The 22043-nt window shown below is 41.9% G+C and overlaps 1 long non-coding RNA gene across 1 annotated transcript; it reads right to left on the bottom strand.

Moving 5' to 3' along the window:
• Positions 1-2745: 2745 nt before the first annotated feature.
• Positions 2746-5252, bottom strand: LOC126634513 (uncharacterized). The gene is made up of 2 exons (XR_007627366.1): positions 5188-5252; positions 2746-4272 (listed from the first exon to the last, which is right to left on the bottom strand). It is a non-coding gene; the product is annotated as an uncharacterized LOC126634513 (long non-coding RNA).
• Between the last annotated feature and the right edge of the window lie 16791 nt (positions 5253-22043).

Raw genomic sequence — 22043 nt, forward strand, 5'->3', positions numbered from 1 at the left:
ACCTGACTCAGGGCTGGTTTGGTATTAGTGTGCTTTGAAAAAAAGCTGCTTCTGCTGTGCTGTGAGAATAAACGACTGTGAAATAAAGTTGTAGAGTGTTTGGTAAACTTTTTTGTAAAAATGCTTTTGAAAAAAAAAAAAGCAGTATTATAGTGTTTGGTAAACTTTCATGTAAAATAGATGTGAAAAAAAGCAGGTTTTTCAAAGCTGGGTTTTGCAGCTTCTTGTTTTTGACTTTTTTTCACCCAAAACTGTGAAAAAAAAACTGAAATTGAATGTTTACCAAACACAAAAAAAGCTTTTTTTGATATCAGCTTTTTTTTCAAAATCACCTCAGTACCAAACCAGTCCTCAGTCAGTTCATCTTTCTCTGGACTATATGTAAGCACACGTCGTAAAATATCTAGAAGGATTCTGCAGCTCTCTCTCTCAAATTAAGAAAATAAAGAGTTATCCGAAGACCTAGTCAAAGTAAACCCGTGAAGTAAGTTCAAGGTCGTTGTTAAGGTAAGCTTCCAAGTGTACATTCAACCTGGCGTATATCATTGACTTTATACGAAGCGGACATTCAACTTGTCGTATGTCATTGACTTTATTAAACCCAATGTCATTTGATTGACTATGAAACAAGGAGCAGAATTCTCTCCCTCTTATATCTCTCTCCTCTTATATCTCTTTCTATTTAAATAGTTACGATTACATCATATTTGTATTTTGTTTTGAATTTTTTTATATAGATAAAAAGAAAAGAAAAAAAAAATGTGAGAGAAGGGAATGAAAGAGAACAATAATAAGATGAGAGAGAATCCTACTATATGAAACATTCAACCTGACAGTAATCAACTAGTTATACTAATACTACACCCTCTTGCAACCTAAATAAATGCATAAAAACGTATCCTTCGTAAGTTTGACAAAAAAAATATCCTTGTTAATCTACTTAAATGAAGATTAATTCAATTGTTTTAATTGCAAGTGTACATGTTTCTCATGGACCACAATAATAACTATTTCTTTAAAATAAAATAAAAAATTTGTTCTTATCATGTAGTTTGTCTACCTAGACAAAAAACCAATTAGCTGTCTATCTGCGTGAGTTGGAATTAATTAAGCTATAAGCTACGGAGAATAAAATAAAGATAACTTAGGTTCCATCTCTCATTTTTCTTTCTCATTAATTGAAACTTTATTTTTTTATTTTTTTATCAAGGTTCCTTGACTAATTTTCATGTTAATTTTTTAATATTAAAATTATTTACAAGTCATCATTTGTCAATTTAAAAAATGAAAAACTTATTAATCATTTCCATATATATCTTTTTGTATTATTTTTTCCATATGTTTCTATTTGTAATTTGTACCAATATTCTTTTTAGTTTTAATTATTACCCATAATTTTGAATTTTAATATGTACCCATATTCTTTTTGTGAACGTACCCATGTTGATTATATGTATATATTATATGTTTTAAATATATTAATAGTTATTTCTTAAAAAATATCAATAGTTACATGGGTACTGACACACCCCAACTCGGAATGTCCACTAGAACTCCGAATCGAGCTGTGCTGGCCGACACCTGGAAGGTGACGAAGCCACAAAGTGTAGTGATGTGGAAAATGTGAATAAATTTAAACCTAAAAGTGCGTAAATGTAAGAGTGCGTTGTGAGCGGGAATGAACCCATTTCACACTTGATGTCAGAGCATAAGTAAAGTACAGTAGAGTGGATTGAGAATCATACCATCGAAGGTAATCTCCAATACCAAGATTTGCCACAAATCCTCGTTAATAAGAAAGCTCAGCTATTAAAACCTAGAGGGGCAAAAAATAAGGGTGAGTGGGTCTAAAAATAAAGTTTTATAAAAACATTTTTGAAAGCGTTATAACCCCTCGTAGTAAAACAAGTATAGTTTCCAAAATATACATACTACGTATAGTATAAAAATACTTACCGTAGCCTGCAAAATCTCAAGAATTCATTATGACACTATCTCGTAACTAAGGGCATGATATCCAAAATCACAAAATCTCAACAGTACAACAACAACAACAACAACAACAAAGCCTTTTCCCACTAAGTGGGGTCGGCTATATGAATCCTAGAACGCCATTGCGCTCGGTTTTGTGTCATGTCCTCCGTTAGATCCAAGTACTCTAAGTCTTTTCTTAGAGTCTCTTCCAAAGTTTTCCTAGGTCTTCCTCTACCCCTTTGGCCCTGAACCTCTGTCCCGTAGTCACATCTTCGAACCGGAGCGTCAGTCGGCCTTCTTTGCACATGTCCAAATCATCGGAGCCGATTTTCTCTCATCTTTCCTACAATTTCGGCTACTCCTACTTTACCTCGGATATCCTCATTCCCAATCTTATCCTTTCTCGTGTGCCCACACATCCCACGAAGCATCCTCATCTCCGCTACACCCATTTTGTGTACGTGTTGATGCTTCACCGCCCAACATTCTGTGCCATACAACATCGCTGGCCTTATTGCCGTCCTATAAAATTTTCCCTTGAGCTTCAGTGGCCTACGACGGTCACACAACACGCCGGATGCACTCTTACACTTCATCCATCCAGCTCGTATTCTATGGTTGAGATCTCCATCTAATTCTCCGTTCTCTTGCAAGATAGATCCTAGGTAGCGAAAACGGTCGCTTTTTGTGATCTTCGCTAGATTGCTCCGGTCATTAGTGTGGATAAGTATATAAATGGATAGAGATAGGAAAGCAAACACAAGATGTACGTGGTTCACCCAGATTGGCTACGTCCACAGAATAGAAGAGTTCTCATTAATTGTGAAGGGTTTACACAAGTACATAGGTTCAAGCTCTCCTTTAGTGAGTACAAGTGAATGATTTTGTACAAATGACATTAGGAAATATTGTGGGAGAATGATCTCGTAATCACGAAACTTCTAAGTATCGGAGTGTGGTGTCGTCTTGACTTGCCTTATCTGTCTCATAGGTAGATGTGGCATCTTCTCTGAAAGTACTCTTCCTCCATCCAGGGGTGGTATCTTTAACTGGTGGAGATGCACAAGGTAATGTATCAATTTCACTTGAAGCTTACTTGTAGTCTCAGGCTTGGTCAAGCGCGATACAAACCATGTAGTAGGAGTCCCCCAAGTCGCCGAGCTAGGGGGTCTGCTGAAAGAGGTGACAGACAAGGTAAGCAATCAGAGCTCCGACTGATTGTTCACCTTCTCCCCATCTTGCAGCAGCATGAAGGATAAAGAGAAGAAAAATGAGAAGAGATGATATGAGATACTTTTGCTTTTGAAGAAGTAACTTTCCACAGGCTTATTCTTGAACTGAGCTGGAGGGTTTTCTGGTTTCCTCCAGAGTATAAGGCCGACTGAAGAATTTGAGGGTCAAAACAAGTCCATCAAATCTAGAGTACGTTCCACCCTACTGATATGGGATACTTTTGCTTTTGACAGAGTAATGGGTGTATCGGCACGTGTGCTGTTACGCTTGTCTCCACATGCTTCCTTGTATCCTTCGCACTTGCCCTATCTGTTCCTCAAGCAGATGCAGAATCTTCCCTAGAAACATAAGATGTTGAAGATGAGTACTCGAGAGCAATGCCAGGTAAGTAATCAGGTAAGGGGTTCCAGGCAGTCAGTTCCTGGCTGGAAGCTTGATTCCAAGTGCTGACTGATTGCTCTCTTTCTCCTTGTCTTGCAGGTAAAAACAAGGCCAAAGGAAAAGACAGGGAAAAAGCATGATATGAGATACTCTTGCTTTTAACCCTGATGATATGAGATATTCTTGCTCTAGTATAGCTTGTTTGCAGAGGTATTATCGGGGGGAAAGAAAGCTGAATATTTCGAAAGGCTTCGTTGGGAGTGCCCTCTCAGATATGATGAAGGGTTGAGCATTTTTGCAGGTCTGCCTGTCCGTTGGGGATGGAGGTCGACATATATAGGAGTCTCCCTAACAACAAGTAGTAATGCTATTCCTTTACCCTGCTTGGTCATAGCACGGTAGTGGGAGCTGCCAGTTGCAATGGTACTGTTCCTTTACCCTCTCTTCGCTTTTGAGAAAGTAGTCATGTTGGGAGTCTGGCTCTCGAGATTCGGAGGACGGTGCCTCTTCGATTTTGGAGCAAGCAATCTTGTTGGGAGTATTTTCTCGAAAGTGAGTAAAGGTTGGGCATGTTTGCTAGTCTACCTTGCCACGAAGCACAGAGGTTGACACACAAGGACTTTCCAATTATCCAGCAGTGGTACTGTTCCTTTACCCTTGTGGGTAATAATATGGTAGCTAGACCTTCAACATTTATGTGTCTAAACTTTGTTAGTGCTGTTTCTTTGCTATTCTTTTACCTTTCTTGGTCAGAGCGATGTAGTGGGAGCTGCAAGCTTCACGTGCTCAACTTTGGCAGAGAACTTTGGCAAAGTTATCTGTGGTACCCATGAGCTATTGTTGCGTGTGGGAAGTGGGTGATTGAACAGTAAGATTCATGTGCTTTCTACTTCACCAGAAGTCTTCGACAGAATGCCCATAATTTCTGCAAAGCTGAATGTGCGTGTGACAGGTGCTGACAAGGCTAGAAAAGTAGGTGCCTCTTCGATTTCTGAGATCGGCCCTCGTGGTCTCTGAGCAGCCCAGCTTTTGAGAAAGCGAGCGCCTCTTCGATTGATTCGGAGAACGATGCCTCATCGATTTTTGAGAAAGCAATCATGCTGGGGGTCTGGCTCTCGAAGATTCGGGGAGCAGTGTCTCTTCGATTTTTGAGAAAGTAATCACGTTGGGAGTCTGGCTCTCGAGATTCGAAGGGCGGTGCCTCTTCGATTTTGGAGCAAGCAATCTTGTTGGGAGTGTTTTCTCGAATGTGAGTAAAGGTTGGGCATGTTTGCTAGTCTACCTTGCCACGAAGCACAAAGGTTGACACACAGAGACTTTCCAATTATCCAGCAATGGTACTGTTCCTTTACCCTCTCTTCGATTTTTAAGAAAGTAGTCATGTTGGGAGTCTGGCTCTCGAGATTCGGAGGACGGTGCCTCTTCGATTTTGGAGCAAGCAATCTTATTGGGAGTGTTTTCTCGAATGTGAGTAAAGGTTGGGCATGTTTGCTAGTCTACCTTGCCACGAAGCACAGAGGTTGACACACAGGGACTTTCCAATTATCCAGCAGTGGTACTGTTCCTTTACCCTTGTGGGTAATAATATGGTAGCTAGACCTTCAAAATTTATGGGTCTAAACTTTGTTAGTGCTGTTTCTTTGCTATTCTTTTACCCTTCTTGGTCAGAGCGATGTAGTGGGAGCTGTAAGCTTCACGTGCTCAACTTTGGCAGAGAACTTTGGCAAAGTTATCTGTGGTACCCATGAGCTATTGTTGCGTGTGGGAAGTGGGTGATTGAACAGTAAGATTCATGTGTTTTCTACTTCCCCAGAAGTCTTCGACAGAATGCCCATAATTTCTGCAAAGCTGAGTGTGCGTGTGACGGGTGCTGACAAGGCTGGAAAAGTAGGTGCCTCTTCGATTTCTGAGATCGGCCCTCGTGGTCTCTAGGGAGCCCAGCTTTTGAGAAAGCGAGCGCCTCTTCGATTTCTGAGATTGGCCTTCGTGGTCTTTGAGCAGCCCAACTTTTGAGAAAGCAAATGCCTCTTCGATTTCTGAGATCAACCCTCGTGATCTCTAAGCAGCCCAGCTTTTGAGAAAGCAAACGCCTCTTCGATTTCTGAGCAGGCGCCTCTTCGATTTCTGAAGCTCCGTCGAGTGCAGATTTTTATAGAGGCTGACATTAAGTTCCAAAGCACACTTGAATCTCCACCAGTAGAAGCTTCATTCTTGCACTTCTAAGATCTTGATTTGTTCGACCTCTTCTCTCTTCAACACCTTTGAAAATGTCTGGCCCCTCCGACCGTCGTTTTGACTTGAACCTTGTTGAAGAGGCAGCCCCGCCTTCTCCAGACAACCTATGGCGCCCATCCTTCGTCTCCCCTACTGGTCCTCTTACCGTTGGGGATTCCGTGATGAAGAATGATATGACCGCTGCGGTGGTGGCCAGGAACCTTCTCACTCCCAAAGATAACAGACTACTTTCCAAACGGTCTGATGAGTTAGCTGTTAAGGATTCGCTGGCTCTCAGTGTTCAGTGTGCAGGTTCTGTGTCTAATATGGCCCAACGCCTATTTGCTCGAACCCGCCAAGTTGAATCCTTGGCGGCTGAAATGATGAGTCTCAAACAGGAGATTAGAGGGCTCAAGCATGAGAATAAACAGTTGCACCGGCTCGCACATGACTATGCTACAAACATGAAGAGGAAGCTTGACCAGATGAAGGAAACTGATGGTCAGGTTTTACTTGATCATCAGAGATTTGTGGGTTTGTTCCAAAGGCATTTATTGCCTTCGTCTTCTGGGGCTGTACCGCGTAATGAAGCTCCGAATGATCAACCTCTGATGCCTCCTCCTTCTAGGGTTTTGTCCAGTACTGAGGCTCCAAATGATCCCCCTCCGGTGCCTTCTCTTTCTGGGGCTCTACCGACTGCTGAGACTTCTCCTAAGCAACCTTTGTGAAGGCTCCGTCTTGTGTGTTTATTTTGACTCATGTATATGTACATATTTGTAGCTGATCGGGGATATCAATAAATAAGCTTTCCTTCATTTCAACGTATTGTGTTAAATACACCAAAGCCTTCTTCGCTAAGTTCTTTGAATTTTCTTTTGTTGAAGCTTGTATGTTGAAGCTGAGCCTCAGTACTGGACAAAACCCTAGAAGGAGGAGGCATCAGAGGTTGATCATTCGGAGCTTCATTACGCGGTACAGCCCCAGAAGACGAAGGCAATAAATGCCTTTGGAACAAACCCACAAATCTCTGATGATCAAGTAAAACCTGACCATCAGTTTCCTTCATCTGGTCAAGCTTCCTCTTCATGTTTGTAGCATAGTCATGTGCGAGCCGGTGCAACTGTTTATTCTCATGCTTGAGCCCTCTAATCTCCTGTTTGAGACTCATCACTTCAGCCGCCAAGGATTCAACTTGGCGGGTTCGAGCAAATAGGCGTTGGGCCATATTAGACACAGAACTTGCACACTGAACACTGAGAGCCAGCGAATCCTTAACAGCTAACTAATATAAGTAAAATCAGGTGCTCAAACAATCTATGCTAGCACATAAGTTGGAGTCGCCTAATGCGACATGTACGACTGAATTGATGCTTATCAATCTATGCTAGCACATGAGTCGGAGTTGCCTAATGCAACCTGTACGACAAGACTGGATGTAATCATAATATACATTCTAGTGCTACAATCATGTGAACATTGGTGCTATTCGCGATCACCTACAAGTCGGAGTTGCCCCTGTACGATAGGACTGACACCTACTTGGATCCAAGGTGAGGGTGCGGTGCGGAGGTGAACATACACGTGAAAGACTGGCCCTAGCCTTGGGCGAGCACTAAAACTGGGGTGCAGTAATGATAAGCAGACTACATAAATATAAACATGCCACAGTAATTCGATATTTCTAATCAACATACTAACATTCATAGCCATAGATATAATTATGGCATCAAAGATCATAAGCATACCTGTGTGTCCCGTAGGTTGTAGCATATTTCATAAATTCTGTCATTTCGCTAATTCTTATAAACTTTAGTCTAATCCAGGAGTACGTAAGAAATTCTTTTTCAAAAGCATAAATGGAAACTATCAATCACACACACACACACACACACACACACACATATGTGTATATATATATATATATACACACACTATAAAGAGGAAAAAACCTACTCACCTGAAGTCTGCTCTATAATTCCCTAGCACGAATATCGAGGCGTCACGAATAATCGTCACCTAGAACAAATATCAAATCACGTCTCAAAATTCTTATTGATAGAACACGTAACTTACATAAAATACATCCCCAAGGACGTTCTAGGATGATTTGTAACCCATTGACCAAAAGTCAACCGTCGGTCAAAGGTCGACGGTAGGGTCCACAACCCTATATAACTCGATCCAGAAGATCCTCATCTTGAATTTCTGATCGGTAACTTCCCAAGAGTTTCTATAAGCTTCTAGAACAACATCCTAAAGTTTCGAAATGATCGAACAGTCGGATCTCTGCCAATTGCCAAAATTAAGTGACGGTCGACGTTTAGGTTTACAAACTTAGAAAACCCATCCAGGAAGATCCATGCGTCAGATTCCTAATCTGTCAATTCCTAATATCCTTAAATATTATGTACTATTACGTATTAAAGTTTGGTGACGATCTAATGGTCGGATCGTTGAATCAATGAGTATAGCAAGTTTTATACTTACGGCCAATTTGGCCAGGAAATGCTCCAATTTCACTCAAACTCGCCGGAAACCCTAGAAAGGGTGAGCTTCGAGTTACCGTCACTGATGTTCCGCCGCCCTTAAGGTTGTTTGGGCCTTGTTCCTGGGCTTAAGGGGAGTCTAATGGTCGTAGAGATTGAGGGAATTTGCTTCAAAAATTGGCAGATTGCCACCAAGAACACCACGGTGCCGACACCACCGTACACCACGAAACGGGCCTAATCTTGTTGAATTTTTGGGTGATCAACGAAGGAGGAGGGGCACGATGGTGTTTGCAGGTGATGAGGAGTCCTGATTCGTTGGAAAAAGACGCGATGTTGCTGGAAAACCACTCGGGGTGTCCGGGTTAGAACTAGGCCACAAAGGGCGTCGGGTCAAAGGCTGGGTCGGCCTTTCCTCTCTCCTTCTGATTGGTCACTCCACCTCTCCTCTTATTGGCCCTTCTTTCCTTCTTGATTTCTAATTGGTCCTTCCCTTCATCCTTTCTCTCTCGCAACTTTTTTTTTTTTGTCATTCGTCCTCACACTCCCTCATTTCTTCTATTCCATAGCTCTCATTTCCCCCTTCTTCTAATTGGTCTGCACCCTCCTTATCTTTCATATCTTTTCCATCTCAGCCACACACGTGGCATAACAATTCTTTGCTCCAGAAATCTGGAGGCTTCCAGAAAATAATCAATTGACCATTTTGTCCTTGACTTCATTCGTTAACGACTCCTTCGTTATAACTCCAAATTGCTTTCCGTTTGCGCCCATGCTTTCGTATTGTTGAGTACTTCAAGAATTCGCAAAAATAGTAGGTGGCACACGTCATGAAAGACGGCCAACGAAAGTCAAACATCCTTACCTCTAAGGGAACTTTCATAAAATCAGTCTTTTAAAATTTATAAAATTGTGAAATTAGGGAAAGGTTGTCACAATCTACCCACCTTAAAAACAGTTCGTCCCCAAAATTTAAAATCATTTGCTATACATAATATACTAAAAAAGGTAGGAATAAAGTATATATAAGGAAGAAATCAAGTTAGAGCAGTTGCATAAAAGAGAATGTCATTCCGTTGCGATCGGTGTGCAGTGATTCCTCCTTCATGCCCACAAACTCATACTTTCCTTCTCCTTCAGCATAATAATATAATATACTATTTTTATAAAAACATAACGTCGAAAATATTTATATATATGTAATATAACATCCTGTTAGAATACATACATACATACATATATATATATATATAATAACGTAAAGTTAAAGTAATTGTACTGAAATGAAACTAAACATAGAATATTTTTTCACCTACGCACTCATTGCGTTACATACCTCGAAGGTAAGGGTGTAGTATCTTTGGGTTAAGCCCAAACAATAATTAACTAATTAAATAAGAAAATACAGATGCTAACGTAAAATGACCTACTTGTCTACTTGCTTAACGAACACAACAAATAAGTTATCGATATTACAGTCTGCAGCCTGCGGTATCGACAACTCACTGTTGTCTCGATAAGAAATTAACAAATTCTCGAGGGTGCAATATTACCATATTGCCCCTTATCGGGAAATACACATAAATCATCCAATTAGCGCCTTAATCGCGCTCACATATTGCCCTCTCGGGCGACAATGCAAATAGCACACAATTTACTACATTGTAATCTTGATCATTCAACCACATGTGTAACGACCTGTCCTTTAAAAATATGATTTTTATAATTTTGATAAGTCAATTTACAAAAATACCCTTCTAGGCAAAGTGTTGACTTTTGTTGACCACCTTTTCATGTCACGTAAGATCCATTTTATTGGTGTATTTGGATAATACTCGTCGCTACGAACGTGTGGGCGCAAACAGAACGTGATTTGGTGTTATAATGAAGGAGATATTAACATTTAAAGTCGGGGGTATTTTAGTAAATTGATTATCTTCTAGAAAGCTCCAGATTTTTGGGGCAAAATCTGGAAAGCCACGTGTGTGGCCTAGATTGAATGAAAGAAGAAACTAACGGTTAGGAGAAGAGATAAATGAGAGAAATGAGGGGCAGGACACCCAATCAGAAAGAGGAGAGAGAGGAGTGAGTGACCAATGGGAAGATAGAGCAATGAGGGAAATGAGGGAAAATGAGATGGAGGGAATTGTCCAAGTTTGGCTTGACCCGCAACCCGACCCGCACCTGTAACAATTTTCGACAGGTTTTCCGTTCATTTTTCCGGCGATTCACGGCCTACCACCCCTACCAATCATGTATAGCCAGTTTTATACAAATTCCTCAAATGTTGACCTCACTTGGATTTTGCACCTTTCTTGGAATACGTGAGGATAGGAGAAGTTGTTCTTATTATTGGAAATTGAGAATTCTCTCGAGTGTTATGTGTTTTTACCATACTTGACCAATCCCGAAACTACTGAGCACCGGTCAACGTTATATCGTTAAGGACCCAGAATAGTTTCCCTCAAACCAGGAGACCAATCACAACGCGACATGTATCGACATCAGAAACCAATCATAGCGCGACACGTGTCAACATCAGAAGCCAATCACAACATGACATGTGTCAATGTCAGAATGAAACTAGAAACTCTCTTCTATAAATAAAGATCATTCTCTCACAATATTTCCTAATGTCATTTGTACTAAATCATTCACTAGTACTCACTAAAGGAGAGCTTGAACCTATGTACTTGTGTAAACCCTTCACAATTAATGAGAACTCCTCTACTCTGTGGACGTAGCTAATCTGGGTGAACTACGTACATCTTGTGTTTACTTCCCTGTCTCTATCCATTTACATACTTATCCACACTAGTGACCGGAGCAATCTAGCGAAGGTCACAAACTTAACACTTTTTGTTGTACCAAAGTCCTCATTGATTTTGTGCATCAACATTTGGCGCCATTTATGGGAACGACAGTTATTCCCACTCTCTTCAGCTTTGTTAAGTTGGTTTCCACCATTCGTACACTCTCTTTTGACCAGGCATCCTTTTCCAACATGGGGAGCGAAGGAAGCCATAACACGCAGAATGACACCCCTCTTGCACTTGGTGCGAGGCAATGAAAGAAGGAAGGAAAGAGGGTTGCTCTTCAAGCTAAAGTCGATGAGCTAGAAGCTCAGACCAACAAGATAGCAATGAAGAATGAGGTCCTCCAGGAGCAGTATGAGAAGCTCCACGAAACTAGGCGTACTCAAACACACGAGCTCGTTACCCCTGTTGACATCAACCATCATCTGGGTGCCCCCCAACACGGAGGGTTACTTTCTTTCGACATGGGTATCCCTGATGAGGAGCGAGCTAATCATCAAAACATTGATCAAAATGAGACTTCTCTCAACCCAGCTGCTTCGACCCGAAATAGGAGAAGTGGAGGAAGGCACCTCCTTATAGAAGGAGTGGAAGGATCGAAAGTCATTTTTTTACGACTGTCGATATTTCCTAAAGCAACGTTGAGACAATCCCATTCATGTAAGCTCGAAGATCAATGACCTAAGGGTCTCTAAAAGACTCGGTCCCCTCCTATGTCCCAGGTCGGCTACCAATTTGGGGAAGGGGCAACAAGTCCTACAGAAACACGAAGGTATAGAGGGCTCAGAGATGTTCCGATAAACATACCTTGGAGGTCAGTACGGTGAGTCCAGGGAAAAATCACATGCTGTTGATCAAACCTTCATACTTCCAAGAGGAGATGGAGATTTACGAAAGAAAGCTCCAGCGGTACATGACTCTATTCAGGACCCTTTTGTCCTACAACTTCTTAAGGAAGTAAACAAGTTGAAGGCCGAACGACAAGCTGAGATACCTAATTGGAACCAATCTCGGCTTCGCTCTCTTACAATGAGGATCTTCAACACCCCTCTTCAAGCAATGACAAAGCAGAAGCTTGGCTTGCAACTCTATACTGGAAAGGAGGACCCGATTGAACACCTTAACCTTTTTGAGTCCACCATGGCATACCGGATGCACACCGACGAATAGCGATGTCTTATCTTCCCCTTTACCCTATCTGGTGGAGCTCTAAACTGGTATTGCCGTCTTCCACTTGAGACGGTAGACTCATTTGAGGAATTGAGGAAACTGTTTGTTTCTCAACACATTTTCCAGACCGATTGCTTGCACTCTGCAGATGACTTGTACACTATTCGCCAAAAGCCAGACGAGTCATTACGTATGTATGCTGGCCGCTTCAGCCATGAGTATTCCTGTTGTGCCGAGGCAGACGACAAGATTGCCCTCAAAGCCTTCGCGGTAGGCCTACGTGACTGTTTCTTCAAGTACATGATCAATGCCAACACTTGGAAGATTTACTCTGAGGTGATGGCACAAGCTTAGAACCATTCCTTCGCCGAGGCAAGGACATATCAAGGGAAACCCCCCCACAGCCACCCCTTATCAGCAAGTAGGGAGTGGAAGCCAGATCCAACCAAATGAGAAGACCTCGACCTTCCAAACGGTAACGGTGCCTTCCCATACCTTACTTAATACTTTGCCAAGTCAACAGACATATCAATCTCAGGGAAAAAGGAAAGATTTCCATCCTCACCAGTCTCATTTTAGTAAAAGGAGTAAGGGACACTACCGCGATAACCAAGGGTATCGCCATGATAATCCCCGACCCCAGGCAGTCAACACAGTGAGTTAAGCATGTGTTAGGACAGCCCCTACCCCGAGGTATGAGGCATACACACATTTGAACGCCACATGCATGGCCATTTACCCCAGAATAACACATTTGATGCCGAAGCCAAAGCCGAGGCACCCGGATTACAAGCCCACGAAGAACATGGGCACGTTTTGCTGCTACCACGAGCATAATGGCCGTGACGGTGAGAAGTGTATCACTTTTCGTGATCATATTGAAGCTTTGGCACGTGAAGGAAAAATTGATCAATTCCTCCTTCACCATCCAAGAGGTAACCGTAACCAACGCCAGGTGAATGTGATATATTCCATAAGTGGTGGCATACCCATATCTAAATCTCTCAACAGGGCCATGAAAAATAGTGAACGAGCTTTAAGGTCTAGCCAACAAGTGTTTCACGTGGAAGACATCAGATGAGGTAAGTATCAAAGCCTAACTGGGATCCAATATGTTTCTACCTTGAGGAAGAAATAGGTATCATCTAACCTCACAACGACCCACTGATCGTGGAAGCTCACATAGCCAACTTTGAAGTACGACGAATCCTGGTAGACATAGGAGCTTCGGTCAATATCATGTTTGCTGAAGCTTTCAAGGCACTTAATATAGCTGTACACTTGCTCGATCGCTCGATTTCCCCTCTGATAAGCTTTTCCGGTGATATCGTGCAACCTTTGGGGAGCATACACTTACCTTTCACCATTGGTACAGGCCCTTACACAGTTACATTACCACTAACTTCCTGGTGGTTGATTGCCCAACGGCATATAATGTCATCTTTGGACGCACATGCATCTATGATCTCAAGGCCATGGTATCCACACATATGTTGTTGATGAAATTTCCAACTCCCAATGGCAATGGTTACATCAAAGGAGATCAACTTAGTGCACGGTCATGTTACAACACTTCAGTCAAGCAACAACACCTGCATGTGCCCAAGGAAACCTTTTATATACATGACTAAGTCATAAAGACCAGCCCGGACAAAGCCAACTTGGATCTTCACGGTGGCAACAGTCAACCCGACGATCCTCGAGATGACTCTTTCACCCAGCAAGCATAACCCGCTGAAGAGCTGGTGAAGGTTTCTATATTAAAAGATTATCCAGATCGCATGGTGAAGATTGGCACCACCTTGTCACCACCCATTCGGTCGGCATTGATATCTTTTTTGCAAGAGAACACTGAGGTCTTCGCCTGGTCGTACGAGGACATGTCAGGCATTTCTCCCGATATCATATGTCATCGCTTGTGTATTGACTCTAAGACCAAGCTGGTGAGACAGAAGCGAAGATCTTATCATGCTGAACGATGCGAAGCAATGAAGGCAGAAGTTGGAAAACCCAAAGGCATAGGCTTCGTCCATGAAGTGAATTACCCAACATGGGTAGCAAATGTGGTCATTGTTAAGAAAAATCCGACCAAAGGATATGTATGGACTACACCGACCTAAACAAAGGATACCCGAATGATAGCTTTCCTCTTCTTCTCATTGACAGACTTATAGACTCTACGACAGGGTGTGAACTCTTGAGCTTCATGGATGCTTACTCAAGATACAACCAAATCCTCATGAACCCTCCGGCACCAAGAACACAGAGCCTTCACTACTGACAGGGGACTATATTGCTATAAAGTCATGCCATTCGGCCTAAAGAATGCAGAGGCAACTTATCAGAGACTAGTCAATTCGATGTTCGCTGAACAGATTGGGAAGAGCATGAAAGTTTACGTTGATGATATGCTAGTCAAGAGCAAACATGCTGACCAACACATCACCAACCTATCTGAAGCTTTCATCATTCTGAAGAGGTATCGAATGAGGTTGAACCCCAACAAATGTGCCTTCGGCGTAGGCTCTGGCAAATTCTTAGGCTTCATGATAAGCCAACGAGGCATTGAGGCTAATCCCGAGAAGATCAAAGCAATCCTCAACATGAAGAAACCGGTAACTTCAAAAGACATCCAAAGCCTTACTAGCAACTTTGCATCCTTAATTAGGTTTATCTCTAAGGTCACAGACAGATGTGCTCCTTTTTTCAAAGCACTTAATGGGAGTAAGAAGTATATTACATGGACTGATGAATGTGCCGATACATTCAAGAACCTCAAAGACTACATAAGTAAAGCCCATCTGCTTTCCAAACCTGAGGTTGGTGACACTCTCATTATCTATCTGTCGGTATCGGCTTCAGCAGTAAGTTCCGTTCTCATTCGAAATGATGGTAATGTCGAACGGCCTGTCTACTACGCTAGCAAGGGCTTACAAGATACGGAGACACGATACTCTAACATTGAGAAATTGGCTCTAACATTGGTCATGTCTGCTCGAAAACTTCACCCTTACTTCTAAGCACACTCCATCATCGTGCTTACCAATCATCCTCTTCGACAGATACTCCAAAGTCCTGACACTTCGGGGTGAATGATCAAATGGGCGATAGCATTGGGTGAGTTTGACATCTCCTACCAACCAAAGCCAGCTGAGAAGGGCCACGCAGTGGCAGACTTTATCGCTGACTTCACATATCCTGTTGACATTGTTTCTACGCCTAAAGAAGAGGTTTCAATACCCTCAGAAGCTCATAAAATAGAACCAACTGCCCTAACATGAAGTCTATATGTTGATGGCTCATCCAACCAATAGGGTTGTGGAGCAGGACTAGTTCTTACGACCCCTGACAAAGTGGCGATGGAGTATGCTCTTCGTTTCAAATTCAAGGCGTCGAACAATGAGGTCGAATATAAAGCCCTCCTAGCACATAAGGTTTTTCGCCAAGGATATTACTGGCCAACACTCCACCAAGATGCCATCAGAATTACTCGCTCATGTGATAAGTGTCAACACTACGCAACTATCCCTCACTCCCGTCCCGAGCCGCTCATTTATATGATCAGCCCTTGGCCCTTGGCCCAATGGGGACTTGATTTGATTGGCCCAATGCCTGCAGGGAAAGGTAAAGTCTGCTATGCAATTGTTGCAGTTGACTACTTCACAAAGTGGGCCGAAGTATAACCTTTGTCAACCATTACTGAGGCAAAAATAGAAGACTTCGTATGGAAGAACATCTCTTGCAGATTCGGCATTCCTAATGCGATAGTCACTGATAGCGGGTGACAATTCGACAACAATAAGTTCAGGATGTTCTGCTCTAAGTTCAACATCAACTTATGTTTCGCCTCCCCAACTCATCCCTAGTCTAATGAACAAGTTGAAGCCATCAACAAAATAATCAAGCAAACTTTGAAAACCAACTTGGACAAGGCTAAAGGTTGTGGCCAGAATTTGTACCCTAAGTTCTTTGGTCATACCGCACTTCGTATCAGACATCAACAGGAGAAACCTCATTCTCACTTGTCTTTGGTACAAAGGCAGTTGTCCCAGTTGAGATTGAGTAAGCAACGTTTTGAGTCCAGAACTACGTGCAAAGCGAAAATGACAAACAACTTCCCTCAACTTAGATCTAGTCGAGGAACACAGAAACCAGGCTCACTTGAGGAATGTCGCCTACAAGCAGTGCATCTCCAACTACTATGAATCAAGGGTCAAACCTCGTTCTTTCAAAGTGGGGGACTGGGTATTGGAGAAAAGATTACTCTGCAACAGAGTCCTGAGTGAAAGAACACTTAGTCCAAACTAGGATGGACCGTTTGAAGTTGTTGGCATCAGAAAGTCGTCCTAGCTCCTACAAGCTTAGAAGCTCTGATGGCAAGACCCTTGGCCATCCATGGAACGCTGATCACTTGAAGTACTATTAGAAGTAAACTCACATTGTGCAAGTGTTACGCTTCAGTCGTTCAGCATCCTATGTAACGAAGACTATTTGGCATGAATTCAATAAAAAGGTGATTTAGACAACTTGGTCCTAATCCTCTTACATTCCTAGCAATGAAACACTCGGGTTCAAAGCTTTAACATGAATGCTTCCAACATGAAACAAAGTCTAAGTATATGTCAACAAGACTATACAAGTCTAAGTATATGTCAACAAAGTCTAAGTACTTGCCATTCATGCCACCAACCAGGTGAAGAAGGAACTCATCCTCGTGCCACCAACCAGGTGATGAAATGTGATGAAAGGTGATGAAAGAACTCACCTTCGTACCACTAACCAAGTGATGAAAGCAACTAACCATTCATTCCACCTACCAGAAGACGAGTGGATCACTTATGGCCAACAAGAGTTATAGTCACCAATAATAAAAAACCCTTAAGCTTGATAAATCAACTAGGGGATCACTTATGGCTAACAAGAGTTATAGTCACCAACAAAGTCTTATTGCAAGCCAACAACAACTTCAGTGCATGGCATACGAAGATCAAGCTATTCAGCCCTTTTGCATCTGCTTCAGACATTTCCCCTCTGTAACAATGCAAACACTACAACTTGTAGAAAGCTTCATACACTCTTGATCAAGACAGTGTGAAGCAAAACCAATTAATGGTGCCAATAAGAGCTTTATTAATGAAGTTCAACCACAAATTCTCAAAAGCTTCACACTATCTTGATCAAGATAGTGTGAAGCAAAATCAATTCATGGTACCCAACAAAAGCTTCAACTCCAAAGCTTCACCTACAAAGCTTCAACTCCAAAGCTTCACCTACAAAAGCTTCACCCACAATAGCTTCACCTACAAAAGCTTCACCCATAAAAGCTTCACCAACAAAAGCTTCACTCACAAAAGCTTCACCTACCACAAAAGCTTTACCCACAAAAGCTTCACCTACCACAAAAGCTTTATCTACAAAAGCTTCACCAACAAAAGCTTCACCCACAAAAGATTCCCCCACCACAAAAGCTTCATCCATAAAAGCTTCACCCACCACAAAAGCTTCACCTACAAAAGCTTCACACTATCTTGATCAAGATAGTGTGAAGCAAAATCAATTCATGGTACCAAACAAAGCTTCAACCTTAAAGCTTCACCTACAAAGCTTCACCTATAAAGCTTAATATATATATATATATATATATATATATTTTTTCAGAAATTCGAAAATTCATAAATTTGGAAATTCGAAAATTCATAAATTTGGAAATTCGAAAATTCAGAAATTTGAAATTTTGAAAATTCAGAAATTTGAAAATTTGAAAATTAAAAAAAAAAAAAAAAAAAAGCCTAGGCCTTCTCTTCTTTAGGCCTAAGAACTTTCGTAACAAATATATATGAATGAGGAGTTTTGGGCAACCACTTAGAAAGGAAAATGGTGGAGTTTTGTTACTTTGGAAACTTGGCTACTAGCAAGACACCTTTTTCATCAATTCCCTCGACTGGAGACTTGGGGGACTCCTACCATATGCTACTGCACCTTGATACTGAGAAGTCTTACGACCACTCAGTGACTTGTATTTTTTCAAGTCTCCAACCGAGAAGTTTTCCTCACTTGGGAAATTAAGGGAGCACTACCTCAACCTACATGCTTCACTCACAAAGCTTCAACATACAAGCTTCAACACAAGGAAAAATTCAAAGAACTTAGTGAAGAAAGCCTTGGTGTATTTAACACAATACGTTGAAATGAAGCAAAGCTTGTTTATTGATATCTCCGATAAGTTACAAATATGTACATATACATGAATCAAAATAAACAAACAAGAGGGAGCCTTCACAAAGGTTGCTCAGGAGAAGTCTCAGCAGTCGGCAAAGCCCTAGAAAAAGGAGGCACCAGAGGGTGATTATTCGGAGCCTCAGTACTAGACAGAACCCCAGAAGAAGGAGGCACTAAAGGTTGATCATTTGGAGCTTCATTAAGTGGTACAACCCCAGAAGACGAAGGCAATAAATGCCTTTGGAACAAACCCACAAACCTCTGATGATCAAGTAAAATCTGACCATCAGATTCTTGTAGTTGGTCGAGCTTCCTCTTCATGTTTGTAGCATAGTCATGTGCAAGCCTGTGCAACTATTTATTCTCATGCTTGAGCCCTTTGATCCCCTGTTTGAGACTTATCACTTCAGCCACCAATGATTCAACTTGGTGGGTTCGAGCAAATAGGCGTTCGACCATATTAGACACAAAACCTGCACACTGAACACTGAGAGCTAGAGAATCCTTAACAGCCAACTCATCAGACCGTTTGGAAAGTAATTTGTTATCTTTGGGAGTGAGAAGGTTCCTGGCCACCATCGTAACGGTCATATCATCTTCATCACAGAGTTCCCAACGGTAAGAGGACCAGTGAGGGATAAGAAGGGTGGGCGCCATATGTTGTCTTGAGAAGGCATAGCTGCCTCTTCACCAAAGTTTAAGTCAAAACGACGGTCAGATGGGCCAGACATTCTCATAAATGATGAAGGAGAAATGAGGTGCAATAAATCTTTGAAGTAAGGGGAAAATTCCTACAAGCAATAACGCTCTGAATGTACTTCTTGCACACAATTGGTGCCCTTATAAAAGAAAAGGCAATAGGGCCGTTGGTTTAAAAATCGAAAAGGCACAACTTTCCGGATTCCGAAAAGGCACCACTTTCCACACGCAACATCAACTTCTCGGGTACCACAGATAACTTTGCCAAGGATCTGTGACAAAGCTTAGACACATAAATTTTGAAGGTCAAGCTACCCTACTATTACCCACAAGGGTAAATGAACAACACCACTGCTTGATAACTAGAAAGTCCCAATGTGTGTCAATCTCCGTGCTCCGTGGCAAGGCAGTTTGGCAAAAATGCCCAACCTTTACTCACATTTGAGAAAACACTCCCAACAAGATTGCTTGCTCAAAAATCGAAGAGGAACCGCTCTTTGAATCTTGAGAGCCAGACTCCCAACAGGATTACGTGCTCAAAAATCGAAGAGGCATCGCCCTCTAAATCTCGAGAGCCAGACTCCCAACAGGATTACTTTCTTAAAAATCGAAGAAACACTGCTCTTCGAATCTCAAGAGTCAGACTCCTAACATCATTGCTTTCTCAAAAATCGAAGAGGCACCGTTCTCTGAATCTCGAGAGCCAGATCCCCGACAGGATTGCTTGGTCGAAAATCAAAGAGGCACCACTTTCCGAACTTCGAAAGCCAGATTTCCTTGGATAAAGCTTGTCTACAATCTTCACACGCAACATCAGCTTTCCAGATACCACAGACCACTTTTTCAAAGTGCTCTGACAAAGTTAAAACACGTGAAGCTTGCAGCTCCCACTATATTACTATGACCAAGAAGGGTAAAAGAATAGCACTACTACTTGTTGTTAGGGAGACTCATATATATGTCGACCTCCATCCTCCACAGTCAGGCAGACCTGCAAATAAAAAAAATGCTCAACTTTTCTTCACATCCGAGAAGGCACTCTCAGCAGAGTCTCTCGAAATACCCAGCTTCTTTTCCCCCCGATAATAACTCTGCCAACAAGCATTAGGGTTAAAAGCAAAAGTATCCAATATCATGCTTTTTCCTTGTCTTTTCCTTTGGCCTTGTTCTTACCTACAAGACAAGGAGAAAGAGAGCAATAAATCAGCACTTGGAATCAAGCTTCCAGTCAAGAACTGACTACCTAGAACCCCTTGCCTGATTACTTACCTGGCATTGCTCTCGAGTACTCATCTTCAACATCTTATGCTTCCAGAAAAGATACCACATCTGCCTGAGGAACAGATAGGGCAAGTGAGAAGGATACAAGGAAGCATGTGGAGACAAGCTTAACAGAACACGTGCCGATACATCCACTACTTCGTCAACAGCAAAAATATCCCATATCATCAGGGTCGAACGTACTTTAGATTTGATGGACTTGTTTTGACCCTCAAATTCTTGAGTCGGCCTTATACTATCGAGGAAACCAGAAAACCCTCCAGCCCAGTTCTAGAATAAGACTGTGGAAAGTTACTTCTTCAAAAGCAAAAGTATCTCATATCATCTCTTCTCCATTTGCTTCTCCTTATCTTTGTTGCTGTTTACGACACAAGTAAAAGGAGAACAATCAACCGGAAGTCGAAGTCGAACCTCCAATCCAAGTTGCTTGCTTAGAAGTCTGATTGCTTACCTTGTCTATTACCTTATTTGGTAAATCTCCTAGCTCGACGACTTGGGGGACTCCTACTATAGGGTTTGTACGCACTTGACCAAGCCCGAAACTACAAGTAAACTACAAGTGAAATTGATACATTCCCTTGTGCATCTTCATCGGTTAAAGATACCACCCCTGGATGACGGAAAAGTACTTACAGAGAAGATGCCACATCTATATATGAAACAGATAAGGCAAGTGAAAATGATACCACACTTCGGTACTTAGAAGTTTCGTGATTACTCAATACCTTGGATCTTGCAAATCCCCAACCAAGGAGCTTCCCTCACTCGGGAACTTAGGGGAACACTGTTTGTACCATACTTGACCAATCCCGAAACTACTGAGCACCAGTCAACGTTATACCATCAAGGACCCAGAAGAATTTCCCTCCAACTATGAGGCTAATCACAGCGCGACACGTGTTGACATCAGAAGCCAATCATAGCGCGACATGTATCAACATCAGAAGCCAATCACAACACGATACGTGTCAATGTCAGAATGAAACTAGAAACTCTCTTCTATAAGTAGAGATCATTCTCTCACAATATTTCCTAATGTCATTTGTACTAAATCATTCACTAGTACTTACTAAATGAGAGCTTGAACCTATGTACTTGTGTAAACCCTTCACAATAAATGAGAACTCATCTACTCCGTGGACGTAGCCAATCTGGGTGAACCACGTACATCTTGTTTTTGCTTCCCTGTCTCTATCCATTTACATACTTATCCACACTAGTGACCAGAGCAATCTAGCGAAGGTCACAAACTTAACACTTTCTATTGTACCAAAGTCCTCACTGATTTTATGCATCAACATTGTGGAACTCGAAATACCATTGATCTTGTCGGTTGTTATCAATGGTTGCTAACGATTCTTTGGCCATAGTGTTATTTCGATTTCCTTCAGTTAGGAAACAAGTCAGTTTTGTTCGAGATGTTGCCTCACTTTATCATTGTTCTTAAACTCTTCATCGACATTAACGAATTTTGACAGTGATGTTTTATTGAAGGTATAGTCGTGCATGGATGCAGTTTGATCGGGTGAAGCTCTTACCCTTCGACGATTAGGACCACTTGATGAGAACC

The sequence above is a fragment of the Malus sylvestris genome, chromosome 9 (genome assembly GCF_916048215.2).
Source record: "Malus sylvestris chromosome 9, drMalSylv7.2, whole genome shotgun sequence".
NCBI classification, from domain to species: Eukaryota; Viridiplantae; Streptophyta; class Magnoliopsida; order Rosales; family Rosaceae; genus Malus; species Malus sylvestris.